Source organism: Grampus griseus (genome assembly GCF_964374135.1).
Source record: "Grampus griseus genome assembly, chromosome: X".
In the NCBI taxonomy this organism is placed as follows: domain Eukaryota; kingdom Metazoa; phylum Chordata; class Mammalia; order Artiodactyla; family Delphinidae; genus Grampus; species Grampus griseus.
In genome coordinates this window covers 127,084,294-127,098,443 of record NC_138999.1, presented here as the reverse complement: position 1 = coordinate 127,098,443, position 14,150 = coordinate 127,084,294, and the positions used below count along the sequence as shown (strand labels likewise).

The window sequence follows — 14,150 nt, the reverse complement described above, 5'->3', positions numbered from 1 at the left end:
GACGCTACCAGAAAACTACTAGAGCTAATCAATGAATTTGGTAAAGTAGCAGGATACAAAATTAATGCTCAGAAATCTCTGGCATTCCTATACACTAATGATGAAAAATCTGAAAATGAAATTAAGAAAACACTACCATTTACCACTGCAACAAAAAGAATAAAATATCTAGGAATAAACCTACCTAAGGAGACAAAAGACCTGTATGCAGAAAATCATAAGACACTGATGAAAGAAATTAAAGATGATACAAATAGATGGAGAGATATACCATGTTCTTGGATTGGAAGAATCAACATTGGGAAAATGACTCTACTACCGAAAGCAATCTACAGATTCAATGCAATCCCTATCAAACTACCACTGGCAGTTTTCACAGAACTAGAACAAAAAATTTCACAATTTGTATGGAAACACAAAAGACCCCGAATAGCCAAAACAATCTTGAGAACGAAAAATGGAGCTGGAGGAATCAGGCTCCCTGACTTCAGACTATACTACAAAGCTACAGTAATCAGGACAGTATGGTACTGGCACAAAAACAGAAATATAGATCAATGGAACAGGATAGAAAGTCCAGAGATAAACCCACGCACATCTGGTCACCTTATCTTTGATAAAGGAGGCAAGGATATACAGTGGAGAAAGGACAGCCTCTTCAATAAGTGGTGCTGGGAAAACTGGACAGGTACATGTAAAAGTATGAGATTAGAACACTCCCTAACACCATACACAAAAATAAGCTCAAAATGGATTAAAGATCTAAATGTAAGGCCAGACACTATCAAACTCTTAGAGGAAGACATAGGCAGAACACTCTATGACATAAATCACAGCAAGATCCTTTTTGACCCACCTCCTAGAGAAATGGAAATAAAAACAAAAATAAACAAATGGGACCTAATGAAACTTCAAAGCTTTTGCACAGCAAAGGAAACCATAAACAAGACCAAAAGACAACCCTCCAAATGGGAGAAACTATTTGCAAATGAAGCAACTGACAAAGGATTAATCTCCAAAAGTTACAAGCAGCTCATGCAGCTCAATATCCAAAAAACAAACAACCCAATCCAAAAATGGGCAGAAGACCTAAATAGACATTTCTCCAAAGAAGATATACAGATTGCCAACAAACACATGAAAGAATGCTCAACATCATTAATCATTAGAGAAATGCAAATCAAAACTACAATGAGATATCATCTCACACCGGTCAGAATGGCCATCATCAAAAAATCTAGAAACAATAAATGCTGGAGAGGGTGTGGAGAAAAGGGAACACTCTTGCACTGCTGGTGGGAATGTGAATTGGTTCAGCCACTATGGAGAACAGTATGGAGGTTCCTTAAAAAACTACAAATAGAACTACCATACGACCCAGCAATCCCACTACTGGGCATATACTCCAAGAAAACCATAATTCAAAAAGAGTCATGTACCAAAATGTTCACTGCAGCTCTATTTACAATAGCATGGAGATGGAAGCAACCTAAGTGTCCATCATTGGATGAATGGATAAAGAAGATGTTGCACATATATACAATGGAATATTACTCAGCCATAAAAAGAAACGAAATTGAGTTATTTGTAGTGAGGTGGGTGGACCTAGAGTCTGTCATACAGAGTGAAGTAAGTCAGAAAGAGAAAAACAAATACCATATGCTAGCACATATATATGGAATCTAAGGGAAAAAAAAAAAAGGTCATGAAGAACCTAGGGGTAAGATGGGAATAAAGACACAGACCTACTAGAGAATGGACTTGAGGACACGGGGAGGTGGAAGGGTAAGCTGTGACAAAGTGAGAGAGTGGCATGGACATATATACACTACCAAACGTAAAATAGATAGCTAGTGGGAAGCAGCCGCATAGCACAGGGAGATCAGCTCGGTGCTTTGTGACCGCCTGGAGGGGTGGGATAGGGAGGGTGGGAGGCAGGGAGATTGAAGAGGGAAGAGATATGGGAACATATGTATATGTATAACAGATTCACTTTGCTATAAAGCAGAAACTAACACACCATTGCAAAGCAATTATACTCCAATAAAGATGTTAAAAAAAAAAAAGTTGCTCTGACTGTAGGCCACCTCGGAGGCAAGAAATGAAAAAGATGTGTTAAGATGCGCTCAACCAAACCACCCTGCACCAAAGAGAGATGTTCATGCCCCAGCCATTCAGAGACCAGGAACGATCAATTCAACCTCTATACTTGCTCATCCCACATGAAGACAAACAATGAACTGCAAAAGTAGGAGTTTATTTCATCTTCATACATTTTTCTTTGAACAAGGGTTGCAAACTTTTTCTGTAAAGGGCCAGAGAGTAACTATTTTAGGCTTTGTGACAGCTACAGGCAATAGGGAAATACAGGGGTGTGGCTGTATTCCAGAACGATTTTATTTACAAAAACGGGCTGCCACCCTCTGCCTTAAACTATCAAAATAAAGTTATTTCCAAGTGAAATTTCTTCAGCCAAAGTAAATAATAGTCATGTCCTATTTTAAAATCTTTTATATTGTTTTATTAATACTTCTACCAGCAGTCTATGTGCACTTTTTTTAACATCTTTATTGGAGTATAATTGCTTTACATTGTTGTGTTAGTTTCTGCTGTATAACAAAGTGAATCAGCTATATGTATACATATATCCCTATAACCCCTCCCTCTTGCGTCTCCCTCCCACCCCTCTAGGTGGTCACAAAGCACCGAGCTGATCTCCCTGTGCTATGCGGCTGCTTCTCACTAGCTAGCTATTTTACGTTTGGTAGTATATATAAGTCCATGCCACTCTCACTTCGTCCCAGCTGACCCTTCCCCCTCCCCGTCTCCTCAAGTCCATTCTCTACATCTGCATCTTTATTCCTTTCCTGCCCCTAGGTTCTTCAGAACCTTTTTTTTTAGATTCCACATATATGTGTTAGCTTATGGTATTTGTTTTTCTCTTTCTGACTTACTTCACTCTGTATGACAGACTTTTAAACTAATATATAAGCCATTAACCCCACCATTCGTAGCTTATACCTTGTAAAATCGCACTATGACCAGCTGCAAAATCGTGTGACACAGTTGAAAAGAGGAAGGGAATCTGTATTCGGACCAGTTTGGCTTTCAAATCCCAATTTTGTCACTTGGTTAATAATAGTCATTCGACCTTGGACAGACTGCAGTTCTCTGTCTGTGAAGTGGGCATGATACTACCTACTTCATGGGGCGGTGATAAGTAACGTGTAAAATGCTGGCATGGCAGAGGGTAAAACAGAGGCACTCAAATACCAGGTCCCTTCCTCTTACAAGAGATGCTTTGAAGTCATTCCTCAAAGTGGCGCTGACACACTAGGCCGGATTTTCCATAAAATATACAATATCTAACACTGCCTAACCACTCTGCACACATTTTCTGAGATAATCCACCTAATCTTGGCAAAGCTCTAGACAGCCTTAAAGCAGGTTATTCTCAAAGCATGCCTACTTCCATTAAAAAAAAAAAAAAAAGACAACACTCGACTCCTAGCCCAGGGAAACTTTCCATGGGATCCCTAACACGGAGATCTTGCCTCTTTGCCTTCTATTGTGACTCAAGGATATCGAAATACACTAGAGGTCTCAGAGTAGATCTAACTGTAGTTATTCCAAAAGAGTACCCCCTGTCAATGTAAGCGGCTTATTGTCCAAAAAGATACCTCCAACACATGTGTTAGAGCCCCCCCCTTTTTTTTTTTTGCGGTGTGCGGGCCTCTCACTGCTGTGGCCTCTGCCGTTGCAGAGCACAGCCTCCGGACGCGCAGGCTCAGCGGCCATGGCTCACGGGCCCAGCCGCTCCGTGGCATGTGGGATCTTCCCGGACCGGGGCACGAACTCGTGTCCCCTGCATCGGCAGGCGGACTCTCAACCACTGCGCCACCAGGGAAGCCCTGTTAGAGCCTCTTGATTTAACTCAGCCAGATCAAATCTCAGGGCTCAAGGGACATTGTTTTGATGACTCTTCTTTGGAAATTATAAAATCTTAAACAGTATTTCATTTAGAAACTCACTCTTTGTATCATTTTGATATTTACTATTCACTTTAAAGATCACAATACACTTACTTCCACTTCTTTAAATGTTGCCAAGACCTTTTGGCTAAAAACACTATAATTCAGATTCAGTGAAGAATGCATTTTGAATCATTTTTTCCAGTGGTTAGTGATGGATTTGAGCTGATCCACTCAGCCTAGTCCTTGGTCCCCTCATGACAAATGGCACATCTTCAAGACAGCTGATTGGCTCCAGCGGCATGCGCTGTGGCCATGGAACAGGGTAACTTTAGAAATGCTTCGTAACTTAAAATTGGTATGCTAAAGCAACTATTAGAAAAGCCACCTACCAGCAGGTTAACTTTTTTTAATGTAAAAAGGCTACCTAGCAATTTTATATACACTTAGATCATTAAATTCACCAATGGATTTTGTAACCACCAAATACCTGCCAGTAAACAAAGTTTTAAAATAGGAACAAGATCAAGTTCCCCATCCACCTGCCAATTCCCAAACTCATGAGCCCAGCTGATCTGCTCCATGACAGAACTATTTTCCCCGGGCAGAAACTATTCCCCAAAAGCGTATTTTCAATTTATAAGTGAAAAGTACCTTCTTACACAGAAGTTAAAATGGTAATTGTTGGGCTTCCCTGGTGGCGCAGTGGTTGGGAGTCCGCCTGCCGATGCAGGGGACATGAGTTCGTGCCCCGGTCCAGGAGGATCCCACATGCCGCGGAGTGGCTGGGCCCGTGAGCCATGGCCGCTGAGCCTGCGCGTCCGGAGCCTGTGCTCCGCAACGGGAGAGGCCACAACAGTGAGAGGCCCGCGTACCGCAAAAAAAAAAAAAAAAAAAAAAAAAAGGTAATTGTTGAAGGTAAGAGTAAACATCTAAGAGCCACAGCTATAATAGTGAGGAAGGCGCTGGTTCAGAACATCGAACTTCCCACAGACCTTCCCAGACTGGGCATTACTAACGCTGAAACCTCCAACTGGAATTAGCACTGCGGGGGGAGGATCGGAAAGAAACTGAAGAGCAGATGCGCAGTTTCTAGAAAAACAAAGAGAGGAGAGAAGGCTGGAGATGAGCACCTGCCATTCAGCCCAATTCCTCCAGGCACGTTCACTGGGAGGAGAAGCAGGAGCTTCAAGACAGAGGAGGCTTCTGCCCGTGTACACACGCGCACATACAACGCACATGCTTCATTTCTCTGTATGTTGTAGAAATTTCTAACATTTCACTTCTCATGCTGTACTGCACTTACCTATCCATTGACATTTTATGTCTCTCTGTTAGATCAGAGCTTCCTAAGGCCAGGGGCTGGTTCCCACTGCGATGCCGTGCGGAGCAGCCTGGGCCCTCAGCTGATGAGGCAGTGAATACACTTCCACCCTCAGAAACCTGCGTGATCTTGGAGACAGCCTCTGGGCACTAAAGGTGCTCCAAGCTCCCTCCCTAGGGCTGATCTTTGTGTTGATGACTCCCTCGCATACCTGTATCATTTTCTACATATGGATATATCCCCAAATAATACGTTGAGTGTGCGTGGTTTTGAACTTTTATACGTAGGAGGAATGGTTACACATTCTGCGGGCCCTTGCTCTTCTCACACGGCACTGCTGTAAGAGCCACGGATGTGGACGTGGGGCGCCGGGCCCTGCTCCTCTTCCCTGCTGCAGAGCGGTCCACCGTTCCACACGCTGCTTGCCATGCTCTCCTCAGCGGCCACGTGAACTGGCTGCAGACACCGCTATTACGTTCCGAACAGCTTCTGGCACACGTGTCAGAACTGCGACGGCATTTGTGTGCCAGGTTTTCCAACACCTTTGTCTGACCTTGCAGGAAACTTTTTTTTTAATTTCAAAATATATGGGAAAGATGGATAATGGGAGAAAATGGAGGCAAATCAACCATTTGAGAGGAAATGAAATTGCAGGGTTGTCAACACTCTAATTCAAGCAGCAAAGGGGAAAAGGGCAAGATAATGGATGGGAGTCTGAGTTTCTTGGGGCTGCTGAAACAAAGTACCACACACTGGATGGCTTACAACAGAAATTTCTTCCCTCACAGTTCTGGAGGCTACAAGTTTGCAATCAGGACGTTGGCAGGGCCATGCTCCTGTGAAGGCTCCCGGGTAGGAGCCTTCCTTGCCTCCCCCTAGCTTCTGCTGGTTGCTGGCATTCCTCGGCTTGCAGCTGCATCACTCCAAATCTCTGCCTCTGTGGTCACATGGTGCTGTCCCTGTGTGTCTCTGTCTCTTCACATGGTGTTCTCCTTTCTTATAAGGACACCAGCCATACTGGATTAAGGATCCACCCTACTCCAGTATGACCTCAACTAGTTATATCTGCAGTGACCCCATTTCCAAATAAGATGACATTCTGAGTTACAGGGGGCTAAGCCTACCAACATATCTTCTATGAGGACACAATCCAAAGTAGAGCAAGCAAGAGGTTAGCTTCAGAAATTAACAATCTACAAAAAGGTCGACATACGGTTACCAGAACAATTTAGCTTGTCAATCCATATATAAACATTCACTGAACACCTATTAAGTTAACCAGCACGGAAATATTAATATAGCTTCTTAGAAGAAATAATGAAATGACACCAGGCTAATCATTTCTGAGATACTCCTTACTCGACATATACAATTATTTAATCCTGTTTCCAAAGAGGTCAAATATCAGTCAACAAATGCGTACTAGGCAACTACTCTGGAGCATGGTGAGAAATTCTAAAAAAAAAACTGAGATAGGTCTTCAAGGAGCTAGCAACGGAGTTGGGGAGCTGAATAAATATAAGACAAGTTAAACAGCAATAAAGACAACGAACAGGTGTAAGTTAAATAGACAATTAAAGCAAATTGGCTTCCATTTACTGATTTTCTGCTACGTGCTAGGCATTGTTCTAAGCACAGATGAACTCCTTCAATACTGCCAACAACCTCATAAGGCAACTACTAATACTCCTTCATATGAAAACACACAACCCTGAGAACAGGAAGGTTAAACATGTCCACCAAGAACTTTCGGAACTGGAATTCAAACCCAGGCAGTCTGGTTCTCTTACCCACTATACCCACTAACAGATGTCTGTTGCTCTAAATTCTCTAATTGATGATCAAATTAAAAAATGAAAACGTTATGCCTCCTGCTTATACAGCTGAATAAAAAAATTTTTTTTTGGAATTCCATCTCTGTAATAAAATCTGGTCACAAATAAGAACACTAGACTTCATTTTAAATATGATTAACCAAATAGTGACTTTCCCCTCCAAATCCATGTCTGTGAGGCCCTGAGCCAGTATATTCCTTCTTGTTTGACTGCAGTAGTACTTTGTATTGTGGAAGAGTCTTTTCAAATTATATTAAAAAGGACAAAATTTAATAAGGGTTAAAAATGTCTATCAGAGCACATGTAGCTAGTTGAGTTATTCTACAAAGTCGTCTCTTTTGATGGTGTGTACTTATTCCGGGGACACTGTCACTATGCAAAGTATTCTTCCAGTTCTTTTGAAAATGCTTTTAGAGCTTAAAGCTAGATAAGACACCATCTCATGACTTTTACCATATCTCAATTTTTACACTTGATCTTAGCTCAAAGGCCGAGAAGCGATGCATATCTCAATTTTTAAACAAAAAACAATGCTTCCCATGAGTGCCCACTCTCTTTATTTAATAGATGGGCCTCAAAATGATTTGGGACTGAAGGCAAATGCCAAGTCTTTACTCAGAGATTTGACTCCATTGAGGATATTTTGTAAAAGTTGTCATGGTCATGGTCTCCGAAGGCAATTCCAAAGAAGAGTTCCAAAAACTGGGCTGGAAAATTTTGATTTGGAGCTACCTGTCCCTTCTCTACATGGGCTAGAAGAAAAAGGAGCAGGTGAGGTTTCTGAATGTTGCCTAGGATCTCCCAATTGTTAAAAATGCTGGGCTTGATACTTCTTAATTAGTCCTAATTTACAAGAGCAGGTTGGCCTTGAGGGTTAACAAAGATCAGCAGCAGGACTCGTAGCCTGGGCAATAGGCACTTTGCCATAGCAGTTAAAGGAGTGTCTAAAGGGAATCTCCAAAGACTGGCTTCGCTAGAAGCCTTGTAGTTTCAGAAAGAGACTTGCAGTGACCCACAGTATGGACAACGGTTATCTTCCTACTTGGGGCAGTTACCTATTATTCCAGCCACAAATACAAGTGGCTACCCATCCCTGCTACAGACACACACACACATGCACACACTTCAAGAACTTGGCACTATTAGCATGGAGGAAGTTTTCACAGATGTGGAAGAAATAATCAAAGAAAAAAAGGCAGAAATAAAAAAGGCAAGGAGATGAAGAGGAACCAAAACCGTGTCAAAAGAATGGCAAAGAAAGAAGATGAAGAAATTCCAGTACCATAACAATGACACATGACTCCGACACAGAATTGCCATGGCTTTTGAAGGAGCAATACAGTCGGCCCTCCATATCTACGGATGCAGAACCCAGAGATCCAGAGGGCTGACGATGGCACTTGAGCATCCATGGGTTCTGGCATCCACAGCGGGTCCTGGAAGCAATCCCTCATGGATACTGAGGGATGACTGTATGCGCTGATCCACAGAAAAATAAAAGAATCCCCAAGCTCCAGATGGAGGAAAAGCTGGGTAGTGGTGGTTGATAATAGTGTGAATGTGGTGATATGTAGAGTCAACAGGGCTATTCATGAGGTGTACTATCTTCCTGAAGATTATATCTGAGACATAGCTTCTACAAACATAATTCAACATCTAATACTGATTCTTTAAAAAAAATCTCAGCAAACTAGGAATAGATAAAGTAACCGATGGAAAACCTATAACTAACATCTACTTAATGGTGAAAGATGCAATGCTTTCCCACCAAGTGTGGGAATAAGGCAAGGATGGTTGGTCTTATGGCTTGCATTTGATATATTTTAGAGATCCTAGCAACTTTAATAAGACAAGAAAAAGAAATAAAGGACATAACATATTGAAAGGAAGACTTAAAATTGTATTTGCAGACATGGTCACTTGTGTAAAAAATCCTAAGAATACTAGAGAAAAACTAGTAGAACTAGTAAATAAATTTAGTAAGTCAGCATGATATACAATATCAACATAAAAAATGTATTTGTATCATTAGCAATGGACAAATGAACACTGAAGTATAAAAGTATCATCTGCATAATTTAAAAAATGAAATATTTAGGGATGCATTTAACAAAAATGTGTACAAGATCCATACACTGAAAACTGTAAAACACTGCTGAGAAAAAGTAAAGACAACCTAAATACATGGAGAAACATATCATGCTCAAGGATCAGAACACTCAACATTGTTATGATGTCAATATTGATCCACAGATTCAATGCAATCTCTACCAAATCCCAGCAGGCTTTGTCATAGAAATTGACAAGATGATTCTGAAATTTATATGGAACCAAGAATAGCCAAAATAGTCTTGCGGGGGGGAGGGGGAATAAAAAAGAACAAAGTTGGAGTACTTCCACTACCCGATTTCCAAACTTACTATAATGCCTCAGTAATCAAGACTGTGTGGTTCTGGCATCATAAGATTAGACATATAGATCAATGGAACAGAACAGACTGCAGAATTAGGCCCACCTTTTGGAGGTCCTAGCAATGGTTAATTGACTTCCAACAAAGGTAACAAGGTTATTCAATGGGAAAAGGACAGTCTTTTCCACAAATGATGCTGGAACAATTTGATGTCCATATGGAAATAAGTGAATCTTGACCCTTACTTCACACAATATGCAAAATTAACTTGAAGTGAAGCACATAAGTATTAGTTTTATACTGTTGTATTACAAACTTAATAGCTGTAAACAACACAGGTTAATTATCTCACAGTTTGTGCGGGTCATGGGTCAGGAGTCTGGGCATGCCTTACCGGGATCCTCTGCTCAAGGTCTCAGAAAGCTGTATACTCAAGGGAAGGGATTACACAGGGTATGAACATGGGGGTGGAGGGCAGAAATCAGGGGTGCCACCCTAGGGTCTATCTGCCCAAATAGGTCTAAACAAAGAGCTAAAACTGCAAAAGTCTAGAGGGAGACACAGGGGGAATCTTTGTGAACTTAGGCAAAGTTTTTTTAGAGCACAAAAAGCATAAACCATAAGAGAAAAAAAACCCAATAAACTGGACTTCATCAAAATTAAAAACCTTTGCTCTTTCAAAGGCACAGTTTAGAAAATGAAACTGTAAATCACAGTTCAGGAGAAAGTACTTGCAAATGACCTATCTAATAAAGGCCTGTATCCAAAATATCAATATATAAAGAACTGACAGACAATCCAGTAAGAAACAGGCAAAAGATCTGAGCGGACACTTCATCAAAGGAGATATACAAATGCTCAACAAGCACAAGACATACTCACCATCATTAGTCATTAGGAACACGCACAATGAACTACTATGACACACCCACTGCAATGGCTACAATTTAACGGGACCGACAGTAACAAATGTTAGTGAGAACGTGGCCCAAGCAGAACTCTCATACTTCACTTTGCCAGTGGGATGGGAACGCAAAACTGCACAGACACCGGAGAATAGCGCGACAGTTTCTTGTAAAGTTAAACATACACAAAGCATATGGCCTGGCAATGCCACACCTAAGTATTTACACAAGACAAATGAAAATATGAGTCCACACAAGGACTTGTAAGCAAATGTTCATAGCAGCTTTATTCATAATGGCCAAAAAACGGAATTAACTCAAATGTTCCTCAACTAGTGCATGGACATACTGTTACAGCCAAACTATGGAATAGTACTTAGCAAAAGAAAGTCACCAACTGCTGATACATGATGAATGACAAAACATGGATGAATATAAAAAGCTTTACACTAAATGAAAGAAGCCAACCACAAAATACTATCTATATAAACCTACCATCAAATCACTTCAAAGAACTACTAGTATTCAGACCACATTCTCTGACCATCATGCAGTTAACTTAGAAATCGGTTTTTAAAATACCTAGAAAACTTTTGTAAATTTAAAAATAAACTTCTAAACAACTCCATTGTGAATGAAATAATCACAATGGAAATCAGAATATATTAGAACTAAATAATAATAAAAATACTGTGTTTTGAAACATCCAAGCAGCAGAATAAATCCAAAGAAAGAAGAGAAAATGAAGACAAAAAGATTTCAAGGGGGCTTCCCTGGTGGCGCAGTGGTTGAGAGTCCGCCTGCCAATGCAGGGGACACGGGTTCGTGCCCCGGTCCGGGAGGATCCCACATGCCGCGGAGCAGCTGGGCCCGTGAGCCATGGCTGTTGAGCCTGAGCGTCCGGAGCCTGTGCTCCGCAACGGGAGAGGCCACAGCAGTGAGAGGCCCGCGTACCGCAAAAAAAAAAAAAAAAAAAAAGATTTCAAGGGTATATTTTAAGTGAAGACAGCAAGAGGCTGGGACTTCCCTAGCGGTACAGTGGTTAAGAATCCACCTGCCAATGCAGGAGACATAGGTTCGAGCCCTGGTCCGGGAAGATCCCACGTGCCGCGGAGCAACTAAGCCCATGCGCCGTAACTACTAAGCCTGCGCCCTAGAGCCTGCGGGCCACAACTACTGAGCCCGCGGGCCACAGCTACTGAAGTCCGCGCACCTAGAGCCCGTGCTCCACAAGAGAAGCCACCGCAATGAGAAGCCTGCGCAACGCAACGAAGAGGGGCCCCCCGCTCCCTGCAACTTGAGAAAGCCCGTGCACAGCAACGAACACCCAATGCAGCCAAAAATAAATAAATTTATTTTAAAAAAAAGAAAGCAAGAGGCTGAATAGTGTATGTAGTATGCTTTTTTTGTGTAAGAAAAGGAAGGAAATGCAGTAAGTGTGAAAGTGTGGGGGGGCGCACGCACGTGCGCACTAGCTCAAATGTGCAAAAGAAGAAACACAGAAGAATGAACTAAAAACTAATAATATTGATTGGAGTGGCTGGAAGAAACAGCATGGCTGGCAGGAGACAGGAGTGAAAGTAAAGCTTTTCAGAATATACCTTGATAAAAATCTGACTTTCAAATCATATCATTTCATTAAAGTTAATCAAAAAGACGCTGGAGAATATAATTCTGCTCATTCCTTTCTACACAGTGACAAACCTCACAGTGCATAACCACAACTAGACAAACCTTTGGTAAGGCTCATCAAGAAGAAAGAGAGAAGGCACAAACAATATGAAGATTTAAGAATGAAAAGACGGACGGACGTAAGTACAGATCCGGCAGATATTAACTGGTAGTTTAAACCTTCCCACACCAAAAGCACCAGGCACAGCTGGCTCTGGGGCAAGTTCTACTAAATATTCAAGGAACGAATAACTCCAGTTTTATACAATCTTCCAGAGACCAGAAAAAGGGAATGCTCTCACTCACTGTATAAGGCTAGCAAAACGATACTAAGCTAGACAAAGACAGTAGAGGAAAGTAAAATTAAAGCCCAATCTCACTCACAAATACAGATGTAAAGATCCTGGAGAAAATATTACCAAACAAACCCAGCAGTAAGAAACGCGTCCATGCCAGCAATGCAAACCTGGTTAACGCTACCAAGTTATATTAGAAAATCCCTTAAAATAGCCCATCGCATTAACAGGTTTAAAGGGTGAGGGACAAATCTCCATAAAGGCAGAAACGGGGGTTGATAAAACTCAACATCCATTTGCACCACCCCGCCCCCCAAAAAAGTGCACTAGAAATGCGCCTACGCAAACCCTAAAGTCAACATAATACTTTGTGGTGAAATATGGAAAACATCGCGCCTTCTTCAGTACAGATCCCGGGCCCCACCCCAAACCTCCTGAATCAGAAACTCCAGGCTAGCTGCCAGGGAACTTGGAGCTTGGGAACCGCCCTCAGGTGATTCTGGAGCGCAGGTTCCTCGGAGTCAGAGCTCGGGCCGCGGCTCCAGCATCCGCGTCCCCTGCGGGAGGAGGGCTCTCTGCCCGTCCCCGTCCCCCTGAGTCAGGATCTGCACTTCAACCCCAAGTCCGGGTGGTTATCGGCGCAGCAAAGCTGCGGACAGCTGCTCTCGAGCTGGGCGGCACGCCAGAATCACCCAGAGCACTTCTTTAAAATGCAGATGTCTGATCTCTTCCCTCCCACCCCATCAAATAAATCTGAATGTCTTGGTGGGGCTGGGGCAGCAGGTCGTTAAGGCTCCCCAGGTGATTCTAATGAGCAGCCAGCGTGGCCAACCACGGGTCTGCAGGTCCGCAGCGCGCAAGGAAGCTTCCATTTCCGCCCTGAGCCAGAGGAGAGGCGTCCCTTGAGTCCTTTGAAGATGCCCCCGAGAAAGAAGCTTGCATTCCACACGTCTACCGATGGCGATTTTTCACTACAGGTTACCAAGCTGAAACCCTGAGAAGAACTCTCTGAAACAAAGTTGTGAGGATTCAGATGAGATGTACGCGGTAGCACCGGGCAAAGGGCTCTGCACCGATTACACCGAACGTTAATGCAAGTTACTACCCAGGCAGCAGAAGCTCTAACTGCTCTTTGAGCATGGACAGCAAATCTGATGACATCATCAACAAATCAAGGCCAAACTGTATCTCTCAAAGCTATTCTGTCCAACACTTGGAGCTACTAGTATGTGGAGCCTGAAATATGGCTAGTCCCAACAGGCGTGCTGTAGGTGTAAAACACCTGCTGGATTTCCACAACTTAGTGCAAATAAGGGGAGGGGAACGTCTCACTAATTATCATACTGATTGCATGTTGAAATGATAATATTTTGGACATACTGGGTTGAATAATATATATTATAAAAATTGATTTCATCTGTCTTTTTTAATGCGGCTACTAGGAAAACGGGATTACACATGTGGCTTGAATTATTTTTCTAATGAACAGCCTGGTCCCAAAGGATCCGGAAGCCGGGATGCGAACTGCTACTTAGACCAACTTTCTCAAACTTTAATTTACATACAGATCACCTGGGGGTCTTGTTAGCCTGCAGATTCTGGTTGTGTAGGTCTACAGGGGCCTAAGATTCTGCATTTCTCCTAAGCTCCCAGGAGCAGAGGCATCAGAACAATTTTATCAACAAGGAAAAACTGTTTTGTGGCACAGACATGATGGGAAGCTCTGGAGAAAGGATCA

At 42.4% G+C, this 14,150-nt stretch overlaps 1 protein-coding gene across 3 annotated transcripts in view; it reads right to left on the bottom strand.

The window, feature by feature from the left end:
• The window catches only part of MTM1 (myotubularin 1), a 98,381-nt gene that overhangs the window by 78,688 nt on the left and 5,543 nt on the right, over positions 1-14,150 (bottom strand). The window lies entirely within an intron of this gene.